General features: G+C 35.1%; 1 long non-coding RNA gene across 2 annotated transcripts; it reads right to left on the bottom strand.

Moving 5' to 3' along the window:
* Positions 1 to 206: 206 nt before the first annotated feature.
* On the bottom strand, positions 207 to 9731 carry LOC120304594. Of its 2 annotated transcripts, none has more exons than XR_005555762.1 (3): positions 9672 to 9731; positions 4444 to 4558; positions 207 to 1651 (listed from the first exon to the last, which is right to left on the bottom strand). It is a non-coding gene; the product is annotated as an uncharacterized LOC120304594 (long non-coding RNA). The 2 variants fall into 2 exon arrangements; XR_005555761.1 differs by having other exon boundaries at positions 207 to 613.
* Positions 9732 to 14161: the final 4430 nt, after the last annotated feature.

Here is a 14161-nt window from a genome sequence, read left to right as displayed (position 1 = left end):
ATCAAGGAGTCATCAATACTTTTTTCTCATTTTGAATCTTTACAATTTCTCTCATTCTCTCTCTCTCTCTCTCTCTCTCTCTCTCCCTCTCTCTCTCTCTCTCATACACACACACACACACACACACTCACACACAGATAAAGAGAGAGAGAGAGAGAGTGCTCATTTTGAATCTATTCAATCTCTCTCTCACACCCACACACATACACACACATACACACACACACAAAGAAAGAGGTTGTGCTTTTTTTTTTTTTAATCTAGGTAACTATATCAGAATGAAACAGATTTATTTATTGACAGAACTGCTTCAGAAATCTGCCTTTGTGGAAATTCTTTTTTTTTTCCTTTTACTTGTATATACTTCAGAACCTTTCAGCACTAATGAGCTGTTAGTCCTGCCTTTTGCAATGTTTTTGCAAAAATTTCTTCTTCTTCTTCTTCTTGTGCCATATCCATTATCGGACATTGGCAATCATGTTGCTAGCCCTTCACAGCTCTCAGGATGTAGCCCTTGGTCATGATCCGATCTTTATCTTAACCCCAAACCATTAATATGGTTGCCTTTGGTTTACACATCATATCCAAACAGAAACAGAGACATTGTTTATGACTGCAGGAAAAAAAAGAAAGATTTATCTCTCAGAGGCAAGTACATCTTCCTATTATGAAAATAGAGTTACCACTTATTTCAGTGATCACATTTTAAAGATGTTGGGAAAAATGTTTGGAGCACTACAGATCTGTTTCTTAGGATATTTGTGATTTGTGCTGTTCTGAACTGCAGGTGATGGCAGATGCAGATTTCACTGTCACATTTTTTTTTTTTTTTGAGTGTCTCATTCAGATCATTCCGATTACATAAGCTTGCCCAGGAGAAGGAGATAGCAAATATAAAATCATCCATTTTATGTTATCACTGAAACCAACGATTATGTGCAAGGGTTTTAAAACATTCAGTAGCTTTACTCTGGCAAGTATTTTAATGAACAGTTTAATGAGATTAGGCTTTTTTAATCAAATACTTAACACTTCTGAATATTCTCACTTTGATCAGAAGGCTAGATCTGACAAATGATTCTAAACTGGGTAAAATGAATTGCTCTATACAAATTTAGTCAGATGTAATTCCCATTAAATTTATTACTTCCATCTATGCAAGATGGTTCACTATGCTTTACAAAAAGTGAATGAGCACTCTGAAAGGATCTAAAAGGTATGTGTACATACATATATACATACATGCATACGTACGTACATACATACATACATACATACATGTTTACGTATGGCAAAGATTGACAATTTAGAGACCACCTACTCTAATGTATTTATTTATTTATTTTTGCTAATAAAGCCAGTATGTAAACGACAAAAAAACCTATGTATGGTTGACTGACTATCACAGCATTGTTGGTTCTTTACATCAAATGCAAATAGGATAGTAACAAATTTCATTTAGTGCATAAAAAGTGGAATGTCACATTAGAGAATCACAGCATGTCATATGTGACGATTTTTTTTCTGAATGAGAAGCTATTACATGCATAACCTTTTGTACACACATGGAGATATCATAGCAAGAGAAATAATGGCATCAATGCAAAGAGAACCAGTAATCATGTAATATTTCTGAGAAGAATCCAAATGCCTGCAGGATAAGAAGAGGGAAACTCGGTTACTAATGATTGCACTATCTAGATGTGTTTTATTGACCCCCAAAGGACAATTCCCTTCCATAAGAGAGAATGATAGCATCAGTTCTGCCTGAGTCCAAATTACTGATCCATTTAGATGTTAGTTAATCTATAACGAGGCTTAAATTTTACATTTTTATATTTGTATTCTTTAAAGTAGCATTTGAGACCAGAATCTATAACTAGCCTGTCGTGCTGATGGTGTTGTGCCCTATGGCAGCTTTTAACAACCTGACATTCTCCAGATTGGTGAGATATGCTAGAAGGGACTTCTAGCACACAAGGGTAGAATCGTGTGGGGGAAGGCTGCCCTACTTATATGATGCTGTCTGTAATAATACATCCTGCATTTTCTTGATCGTTAATATTGGTTCTTTCAGAAGGAAGAATGTGAGGATGACATGACAATGAAAAAAACGTTAACTGTACAGTGACTTTATTCATGAGGATATCAAGTTCTTATCTACTGCATTAAGTCTACATTACAGCAGGTTTTCTTTTTTTTTTTTCTTTTGACCCATGATTTTAAATAAAACTATCTCATATGGAATGGGAAATAGATAAAATAATAATTTGAACTAATATGTATAAATATTATGGCTATTATGGTATGTTAGAAGCTGTATTTATGATCTTTTAAAAAAACTGATCTAAGAAAAATAACCTTATATTTTCAATATATATGTCTTCTTATAATTCTATATACATTGGGTACTGTAGAAAGTCACACTAAATTCAATAGGGCTGCCTCTATGTTTAGAATATGACTGTAAAACATTCAGTTTGTATCTCATTACTTTGATATATTTAGTTTCAGTTCTTCCAGTTGTCCACATTATTTATTTATTTATTATTATTATTTGCTATTTTCTATACCCTGGCTTCCTATTCACACAGTTTGGATCATTATCTAACTGTTTTGCCTTCCTCTGTTATTTTACTTTCCATCCGCATGCTGCTGTAATCTCATTAATGTGCATTTTACATTTGTGTGGAAGAAGCCTTGTCCCAGGAACAAATTAAAATAATCTCCTCTAAAAGGTCTGGTCCATTCTTTGTCAAGTTTCAGGTTTACTCAGTTGACTTCTATGTGGTGAAAAAAAAACCCACCGTATGACATTCCTTTCTCGTTTAAAATGCAATTAGATACCAAGAAAGAGAAAAACAGGTCAATTACAAATGTTCTAAAAATCAATAACACTAACTACAGGCACTGTGAAGTCTCTCAATTGCAAATATGCTGAAACCAAGAGAAAGAGAGAGTATGGTCTTTTAACATCTAAGTGGTATTAAGACTGATATCTGAATCACAGTTACTGGAGAATAAGCTTCCTTAACTTCTAAATAAATTGCCAAATTGCTGCATTTTTTTCACCCAATAGCTAATGGGGCACAAGGCAATGTGAGGGTATTATAATTTAAAATGAGCTGGAAACCAACATTTGGCGAATATTCCTTCTGCACTGGAAAAAGTTAATTGAAAGAATGCTTTGTGGTAGAGATGGATAATGTCATACCAATCTATTGACCTCTATCTCTCCAAAACCATACCAAAGTCTGCCAAAGGAATGGTCAGATAAGAGAAAACATAGCCTGCAGCTGGATAGTGGGTGGGGCAAGAGACTAAGCAGAGGCCCTCTTCAAATTATTTTCTAGCCTTCGGCTCAAATCCCATTCATCTGACTGCTGCCTTGGGAGCAGCTCTTCTTCCTGTCCTCCAAGGCCATTGAAGGCCATTGATATATCAAGAGATCACAAATTCTTCAACTCATTAATCCCTTCATAAAGTTTCAGATTGTTCATAACCCATAAATTATATGAAAATAATTTAATAAATACTATTTAAACTAACAATAACATCAACAATGGATAGCTCCCTCAACCACTTGGAGAACCCTGTTTTACACCAAGTTTCAAAAATGACAATTTTTCTACCCATTCTTTGGAATTCTTAAGAGTGAGCATAAGAGGAGAAAAGTATGTATAGTTTAAGGCAAATCCCCTTCAGTGTTAATGGGGAAGTAGGATTTGGCAAATATTTAGTAGCACCATCACGCCATGTTGACTTTGAAGCTTTGTCCTTGAGGACAGACATGCTATAACAATAACATATTTTTCTCCTTCAGCCTTAATAGCAATATATTAAATTCAGACTTGCATTTAGAATCAATGAGAGCTAATATCTTACAAATACTATTCATCATGCTTCTGACTTTTATGTATAAGCAATGTATGCAATTAAAGTTTGTAAATGCATGATTTTTTCCCTTTAGATACTTTTAGTTCTTTTTTCATATCCTAAGTTATGCTTCATTTCCTCCTGCTCATGAACTTACATATTACAGTCTATTTTCTTTATAGTGTATAGTTTTATGTCAGAACAGACAAGGCAGTAAATCACTGCTGTCTTGCTCAATACATCTTCTATGCAATTACTCATTTACATTTGAAGCTTGTTAGATTTCGCACTGATCTTTACTGTTCTGCAATTGTTTCCTAAGAATGGAAGGAATAACACCTTTTTAAAAGGAAGGTGATAAAATAAAATGGCAGATTTCAGTCATTACAATTTTGTCATCAGTCTGAATTCTGCAGGAATACAGAATAAAAAAATCTAATAATTACAGGCTGAAAAAAATAGTGAAGAATTAGATTGCATTATCAAAGGACATGAAATAAAAATAGACTAGATAATTTCACCCATCCATTTGTAGTCAGGTAGAATTGGGTATATTTTTTTTCCAACCTGCATGGGATTTGTAGAATTTCTGTCTTCTGATATGCAACTTGATTCAAGCAGACTTATGCAGATGAATGTGCAGTGAGGTCTTCACCATGGTGTCCATGGATGTTGGAATGTTCTAGGGAAGTAGAATTTCATGAGCTACAATTATTACCCCTAGGCAGCAGAAAATGGAAGATAGTGATTCATTCATACATCTCTTGATCCAGCAAATACTTTATCTTTTTCCCCCCATCATGTAGATTTCCATATATACAAGGATGAAATGCCTTTCTCACAAACAGGATGTCCTTCCTAAAAATAAATGTCTAGCTGTGGAAGCTGAGTTTCGTTCCCCTCCCTTCAAAATTTATTATATCTGTACATTTCCAATTTCCCACTTCATTTTTCATTTTTGTCTCATATATAATTTACAATAATCCAGGAATTGCAATTTATTTTACATAGAGAACATTGTCTGTTGTTATAGCAACAAACAATTTTTATCCCAAAATTTCTTAGTTGATCTGTTTTAATGGGGGAATGACAGAATTAAAAAAAAAGTAATTGGAAACTTGTTTTAATATTATATTAAGCAGTCACCTGGGCATTGAGAATACATTAATGTTTAGCATATTGCTGTCAATATATGGTGTCAATGGTCACTCCTTCTCAGGTTAGGATGGATATTGGACTGTCAGTCTCTCATTGCCAATGCAGCAAATCAACATATTATTCATTTTATATCTCTACTGCTTGCTTGCTTTTGGTTGACAATGCAGAGAAATATATGTGATTGTCTGTGTACTCATTCATTCAAGAACTGGAAAAAAATTGCAAAAAGTATAAAGCATGCAATAGCAGAATTTATAGCCTAGAAGAGAATTTGGCCCCAATATTTTATTAAAAGAAAAAACAAACAAACAAACAAAACAGATTTGGTCGAATGACTGTTAACAGTCCCAGATGCCAATTTAACAGAGTAATGATTATACATAATGAAGCATGACCCTAACAAGCAAACAATATCTTTATTCCTCTGAGGGATCCTTTATTTTGGGGCAGATGGATTAAAATCATGCTCTAAATAAATTTAATTGCCTTATTAACCTGTTCCACGTTCCCATTAAGCCCCAAAGCTTGCATTTAAGTCAATTTAGTCTTATTTGCTCCAATCCAGAGATCTGTAATTATGTTCTATGGATTTTTTTTCACTTAGGAAGAATTGCTGAATCAAATTGATTCAATTCAGGGGGCTAAGCAGCAGCATCTCCTAGACAGCATTGGTTGATTTTAAGGAAACTAAATCAACTCAAGAGAGACTTTACCCTTAAAACTGATGAACTTTTAAGAATTAAATCATACCTGTATGGATGCACTAGTAATGTTAATTACCAGGGTATCTTTTAGACTACAAGCTCTGTTGAAGAGCTAGGACTATATAATATCCAGGTTCCTTCCTTGCGCAGGACTGTTTTAAGTCTCTACAGACTATAGAGTAGCAGCTTTACAAGACAGCCACAATACCATCTTTTGACAACTGCCAGGGTTTTGGCAGATCCTACCAAATCTACTTTCCCAAAGTATAGGTAGTCCTTGACTTACGACCACAATTGAACCTGAAATTTCTGTTGTGAAGTAAGACATTTCTTAATGAGTTTTGCCCCATTTTACAACCTTTCTGGCCACAGCTGTTAAGTGAATCACTGCAGTTAATAACTTAGTAACATGGTTGTTAATTGAATCTGGCTTCACTGTTGATTTTGCTTGTCTTAAGGTTGCAAAAGGTGATCACGTGACCTTGGGACACAGCAATGGTCATAAGTATGAGTCAGTTGCCAGGCATGTGAATTTTGATCACATGACCAGGGGGATGCTATAAAAATGGTCATAAGTCACCTTTTTTCAGTGCTGTTGTAACTTTGAATGGTCACTAAATGAATTGTTGTAAGTTGAGGACTTCCTGTAGCTGACCCGACTTTACAATTTCTCAATTATTGGCCCTTTTTGCATTGTGCTTCCATTTTCACTTCCTGTAGTGAAGACACAATGCTATGACTAAGTTGTTAAGACTGCTACTCTTAATTCCTGACTGCTGGCCTCTGTAACAGCAGATCAGCTTAGACAATTGTTGCCACTGGTACCCATGGATGTGGAACAAGGTTATGTAATATGGAAAGAAAGAAACAGAGATATGTCTACTTAGAAGGATTGAAGTAAACAAGTTTCAAAACCTTTCTAATTAAAAAAAAACCCTGCAGTGGAACTGTTCAACTGTTTAAACATCATGAATCCGAGCTATTTTATCATTGTCCATTTTATGTAATGCTTATATCAAAAAGTTGCCACATATGGACACTCTAAGTATTCCTCAAGTATTGTTTGAAGGAAGAAAATACAGAATCAGACCTGTATGAACCAAATTGTCTCATAAATGGCTGAAATGGACCACAATTGTATTCCAAGAAGGTAACTTTGTCAGTGGATCTTCAGAAAGAAAGTGAATATGAGTTCATGTTCTGTGTGACCTGCTCTTCACCACCGCACTGCCTTATTTCACAGCTCCCATTTGCCAGCCTTTTTCTAAGCATTGTTACCTAAAACTACATCTATATCACTGTTGCCTATTGTGTTATTATTCTGATAGTGTAAATGGGTAATGAATTTCAAGAGACACAGCAATATTTCCATTATTTGGTTTTTTTTTTAAAAAAAGAATAATTTTATAAGAGTATTTAAATGTGGGGACAATTATTTACAGAAATTGCTTATTATTCATTTTACATCTGTATTTGTCCCATAGTCACCCAAAGTAAATATAGAATCCACACAAAGTATGAAATATATCATCTAACATAAATACATTATTTATATTTAATCATATATGGTGATATTAAGTTATTAAGTATGAACATGTTTATGATGAATAAGCAAATGTTCGCTATTAGAAATGTGCAGTACAATTCAATGAATAAATTATTCAGCTGATATTGTTCAGCTATAAAGGAATATTATTCATAAAATGAAATTGTTTTGCTTTAAACTTCAGTGAAAGAAATTTGTGGAAGAATTTGCATGATGAAATAATACTCATTGTATTTGCTTGGAGCAAGAGCAGAAATAATTTGGATTTTTTAAAAAAAAATTATTGAACCATGTTTGTACTATTGATACCACTGTCAAACTGATTTGTATTCCAATAGAATTTGTGGCTCTGTCATTGAATCATTAGTCCATGTTACCTTTATTTCTTTCTAATAAATTAAATAAAAGTGTCATAGGATCATGCTTTAACAGAAAATGATAAAAATTGCTATACCATCAGCAGAATTAGTATGTGATGAAAAACACACTATGGATAAAAACCATAGTAGAGTTTCTCTAAGCTATTGATATATCTATTTCTGAACTTCCCTGGAATGATTGAATAGTATAGAATTTCTGCCAACATCTAGTTAAGTCCATAAGATATCTGAACTACACCTGGAGACTCTAAATGTTCCTCAAATATTGTTTGAAGTAAGTGAATATAGAATCAATTAGGAAAAATAAGGAAAGTTTTGAACTTTCAAAGTTCAAAGAAAGGAAGTATTTATGAACACGACAAACAGGTCAATAGTTTTAACTATATGGGAGGATTGCACAAAAACAGTGTAGGGAGACAAGATTGTCAAGCATCCTTAAGAATGAAGCCATGGAACACCACTTCTGGTGAAAAGATAACCAACTGAGATCCCTGAAGGGTTTTTCCCTTGGGTGTAGCTTTTTCAATACTAACAATAGGAACCAGCATTCCTTTAGTTTACATGACTCTGTTGGATTAGAGAAAGTTCTAGAATTATCTCTCAAGATCCTCCAATACAGCAAAGGTCTGCAAGTGTGCCTATGTGCCAAAAGCTGGGGGGGGGGGAGGCTGCAATCATTTATTTTTCAAATGGACAGTAAATTATGCCTTTCATTTCTTAATCATTTTTAAGTACTATTAATCTTTACTAAGCTAAAAGAGGCTCTCTTTAGCCACAGTCTGTTACTCCTTTTTGAAGATCTGCACCATTTTGGGAATTTCTTCACTGATAAACAACAAGGAAGAAGGCTGCGAAGGCAAGCCAAAATAAGGAAGTATGGAGTATCTTTTTAAAAGAAAAAAAAGTTGACAGAGAAATATAAAGGCAGAAAATTGTGGGTTTAGTTTATTATTTTTAGTAATTTGTAGCTTGTCCACTTGGTCCGTGAGTGGCTAAAACTTTCTGATTTTCATTATTCTTGATTGACCAGCAATTCTTAAATGATTTACAAATAAGCTACTCTTTGACTAAAGAGGAAGTTAAGAAGATGGAGGAGCAAATTATTAGAGATGTATTTGAAAAATATTTAAATAAAATCCATCAGTTCATAGATCAGCTATGCTCCAATATTAAAAAAAAAATTCTCAAACTACTTCAGAGATGCAAATATCTGTAGAAAGTTACCAAACCATTGAGGCAATTTCACGAGTAGCTGATAGTGTTACTTAAAAATGATAAGTTCTAACAAGGATCTGGATATAGGGAAAAATTGAAAGCAAAAGGAGAAGAGCGCAGCAGAGGATGAGATGGGGTGACAGACACAATGAATGCGAACTTAGACAGGGTGACAGACACAATGAATGCGAACTTGGGCAAACTCCGGGAGATAGTGGAGGACCCCTGGCATACTATGGTCTATGGCAGGGGTAGGCAACCCAAAACACTCAAAGAGCCACTTGAACCCGTTTCCCACCAAAAACAAAACACCGGGAGCCGCAAAACACTTTTGATATCTAAAATGAAGATAACACTGCATATATTCTTTTTTATCTTTATTATAGGTGTGTGTGTGTGAGAGAGAGAGAGAGAGTGTGTGTGTGTGTGTGTTTGTGTATGTGTGTGTGTACACACACACACACACACATTAAAAATAAAAGTAAAAATATGACTCTTGGGAATATCCATACTATTAAAACAATGATCACCGAGAGAATGCTTTAAGAGAATAAAATTACAAACACACATAGGTAAAAAAAGGGTATATGCAGTGTTATCTTCATTTTAGATGTCAAAAGGGTCTCTCTCTCTCTGTCTCTCTCCCTCCCTCCCTCTCTGCCCTTGGTCTGCCACTCTTGGTCTGCCACTCTTCCCCCACTCTCTTTCTTTCTCTCTCTTTCCTCTCTCTCTCCCCCTCCCTCTCTCTCTCTCTTTCTCTCTCTCTCTTTCTCCCCCCCATCTGCTGCTCACCTGGCAAGCTTCAAGTTGTTCTCCAACAATCTCAGGGGTAGGCAACCTTGTCTCTTTTATGACTCATGGACTTCAACTCCCAGAATTCCTAAGTCAGCCTAGCTGGGCTAGCTAGCTCTCTCCTGCCCTTCCTGCTTCCTGCTTCCTGCAGAGACGCAGTAAAGGGTGGAGCTCCGCCCAGTAAGCTTTTGAGCTCCTCGGAGAACAATGTGAGTGCACTCTCTTTTACACATACACACACACACACACACACACAAAAAAAAAAAAAACACAGAGAGAGAGAGAGAGAGAGAGAGAGAGAGAGAGAGAGAAGCAGGGAAGTGCAATTGCCTCTCTCTGTCTCTGTCTCTCTCTGCAAAGGCAGAGGAGGCTGGGAGCCACAGGGGAAGGCTCAAAGAGCCGCATGTGGCTCCGGAGCCGCAGGTTGCCGACCTGTGGTCTATGGAGTCGCAAAGAGTCAGACATGAGTTAGTGACTGAATAATAACAATAAGGATTTCACACAGCCATTCATATTAGGAGAAACCCCAGGGACCTGAGGCAATATTTGGAACAGATACAATTTATTTGCTTATAAAACACATTAAAATTTTATTATTTGTTTATCATCTGAAAATTACATAAAGTTACAAAAATCCAAACAACTACTCAACATGTAGCAAAGCACAAATGCTTTGCTACCATTTAGTGTCCATCTGAAGTCCATCTGCAGCCTTTATCTAGTAGCCTATCTATAAATTTTCCAACTTTTGAATATCCACGCTAGAAAGTAACAAAGGAGAGAAAGAAATTCATAGATTCTTACATAAATTTGCATGTCTCACAATAAGACATTATTAACATAGAGACTTGTTCCAAAAAGAAATGTCATTTTTGTGGTCATTGCTGTTGAGGGTCAATTATATATCTTTCTATGTTCATGATATCCTGAAATGCATACTAATAGCTATCATGAAACACTTTTATCAACTGTCTACAGAAATGATAGCAAGAAATTGTGGATCATAGCCTTAAAATGCAAATCGTTTTCTTGCAAATCTTTTTGATGACAATTGTGTGAAATTATTTTCATGGAATTGAAGCTGAGAAATGCAGCAACCAAATGCTGGCAGAATTTCTACCTCTTTTTTCCCAGTAAACTTGGGTTGTGTTCAGGAATCTTGAACGTAATGGAAATCAAGATTTGACAAGTTAGGTTCAGAGTCTGTTTAAGGAAAAGCTTTTCATTTGGGGGATTTTAACAAATCAACAATATTGGTGTATAGTTAATGGCAAAAATAATAGAAACTTTAGGTGTAGAGTAGTAATGCCTGGGCTCTGGCAATGATGGAGAGGTCTGAAAATGGACACAATGAGCTGATGTAGAATGAATTCTTCTGCTGATCGTGATTTTAGGGTTTTTTTAAATTGATAATGGAAACACTGTGTATATTTGTACATTAGCTTTTAAACTTGTTTTTTATTGTTTTTATCTGCTGCCCAGAATAACTTAGATCAGATGGGCAACCATGCAAATTAAAACTGATTATGAAAATTCACTACACTTGTGAATGTATGCAGCCTTGGCTTAGTAAAAGCATAATCAAGTAGCTGAGATATTTGACTGGTAGATGCATCCAATGGGTATCCATCAAGTCTGAAATAAGAAAAGCCATGCTGGGAACAATTGTAGCATACCTGCCATCTTAAACCCGTTCAAGGTAAAACAAGGTTAGGCAGATGAGTTTCCTCTAGAAATTTTGTCTCTGGGGATTCTCAATCATCCAGGTCATGGCTGAGGTAACTGGACTTTCTTGGGTTTTTTTTTTTTCCTTTGAAAACATTTCACTTCTTGTCCAAGAACTTCTTCAGTTCACTGAAGAAGCTTCCTAGATGAGAAGCAAAGTGTTTTCAAAGGAAAAAAAAAACAAGAAAGCCCAGTTGCCTTTTTGAAAAAACACCTCTGGGATTCAAAAATTTTAACTTCAGCTTCACACTACAAGACTAATAGCAAAATATTGACCCAATAGAATTTACTTTTGTGTTAAAAGTTTAAGTGTTGGTAAGACTTTTTTTTTCTAAAATGATACTGAAAAAGCCAAACATCCATTAGAGATTGCAGAATATATATTATTAATTTTCTAATTTTACAGTCAAATACTTAATAGACAATGTGTTGTCTGGGTCTATTAGAAATTCAGTGGTACTTCTTCAATCTAGATTCAATATTACACCATCAAATGTTTCCTCTCTTTTTCTGGTAGTACCTGTTTTCCCACACTAGGCAAATACAATTTTTACTGTTATTAATAAATATACAATTGAATATCAATATCTTTGTTATATTTTTCTTATAATTTCAATAATGTCAGTTTTAGATAACTTTTCTAACCAAAACATATCTTAATTGCATTTGCACTTAATATCCATATGTTCAATCAGTATCCTGTTTTTGCTTTTTTTAAAAAAAATTTTAATTTCCCCTCAGTGTTCAAAATGTCTCTATTGCATAAGAAAAGCACATCTTCCTTCCCCTGTCCTGACCACTTTCTACAGGGGGACAATTGAAAGCATCCTGTCATACAGCATCACAGGTTTGGAGGCATCACTGCTTCAGACAGGAAGGCGGTGCAGAGAGTGGTGAGAATGGCCGAAAAGATCATTGGCAGTTCCCTCCCTCCCATCCAGGACATAGCACAGAAGCACTACTTGAGCAGGTCCGTAAGATTATCTGGGACACTACACTCTTCATGACCTGTTTACCTTCTGGGAGGAGGCTTCGTGGTATCTGAAGCAGAACATCCAGATTCAGCCAGAGTTTCATTCCATACAGCATTAACCTTGCGAACTCTCAAGCTTCCTCCTTCCGTTATATATTCAAGATGGACAATATTTAATATTTATTTGCTACGTATATGTAGGGATGTGGGTCTATACATATGTTGTTCATAGTATGTTTAGGTGTGTGTCACTTGTATGTGTTTCACTTTGAGAGTGGGCAACTAAATTTCATTTTTGATGTGTGCCATCATGCCCACAGTATAAAAATGACAATAAAGGTTATCTTATTTTATCTTATCTATACCAAAATCCAATATTCTAATTACAAATCTTATCTTTCTAGTTATGATAATACTTCTATTTCTAGCAATTATCTATTCTCTACCATCTTCAAACATCTAGTTAATAATATAATATCCTATGTAATGGAACAACACTTCTATTTTCTTCAGTCTTACTCTAGTTTTCTTCCTTTGCCAATTAACTTTCCAAGTCAATTTATTTGAATCATCAAGTAATTTTTCCTCTGTTTTTGTGTATATTGTTTGGAATAAGAAAGATCATTTGGTTAAAGTATTTTTGGAAGAACAAACCCATTGATATTCATTAAACAGCCTCCCCCTCCTTCTCCAATTCCCCACAGTTCTTCTAACAGCTCTATCTTCCATTCAATCAGTTCTTCTTCCTTTACCTCAAATGTATTATGAATTCTTGAATGGTAAGATGTCTTTTCCATTTCCAATGTTATCACTCCGTCTTCTGCTTCTTCAGTTGTCTGAATCTGTCAGTTAGTTCCTTTCTTTGGGTCCTCCATCTTTAGATCTGCTTTCTCCCATTTTCCTTCTATTTTCTGAGTTGCTTCCTTCCTTGTAGTCATGTTCCTTCCTTGTAGTCATGTTCTGGGTTTGTAAATTTAGATTAGAAACTTGTTCCTTTATCTCCTTTGTGTTATTTCTAGTCTCATCACAAGCTAAAGCAATAGTCTGTTGTATTGATTTCAACATGGAGAGAATTTCTTTCTGATCTTCATCCATATTTTCTTGGTAGTATATCAAACTTAAGACTTTGGGCACAGGTTTTAGAGATGGTTTTTTACCATTTAAATCTGAGTATGGGACTTCCATTTCATTTTTTGTAGGTTGTCTTTTTAATAAAAATTGTTTATCATTCAAAGATTTGTAATCCAGAATATTCCATCATCTCAAGCAATGATGTGTGTTTGTCCTGCAGGGAAATAGTTCCACAACATAGCTGTGAAAGTCAGTTAATATTTATATTCATAGTTCAGGCAGGCCGGTTTCAAAGTAGTTCATCATCTCTGCCACACCGATAAGTTTTTTTTCCCTTTTCTCAGCTGCAGTCTTCAAAAGTGAAAGTTTCCAAGATCAGCAAGAGTCTTATCTAAATCTGGGTTTCAAGCCAAGTTTCCTTTAGGCATAACAAATTGCAGTTCATAATTCACCACTAGATGTCATTAGCTGTTTCCCAGCTTTTTAAATCCAAACTTATATTACAAGCTTTTCAAATCTCCTTAAAAAAAGTCTCAAAAGCACTTTTAGTCCCCAAATTTCAAAACCATATATGCGTATAAATTCCAAATTAATCTTGTAATTTTCTCTGTTTCCCCCAAGTAATTAATTTGCTGCTTTTCTTTTCCTGAGGGAATGGGGTGGAAATTCCCCTTCCATTTCTCATCAGGGAAGGTGTTTGGGGCAATTTTTTCAGGAAGAA

Source organism: Crotalus tigris, unplaced genomic scaffold, assembly GCF_016545835.1.
Source record: "Crotalus tigris isolate CLP2741 ecotype Arizona unplaced genomic scaffold, ASM1654583v1 scf7180000017640.511899, whole genome shotgun sequence".
In the NCBI taxonomy this organism is placed as follows: Eukaryota; Metazoa; Chordata; class Lepidosauria; order Squamata; family Viperidae; genus Crotalus; species Crotalus tigris.
Note: the sequence above shows the minus strand (reverse complement) of the source record. Positions and strands in the feature narration are given on the sequence as shown.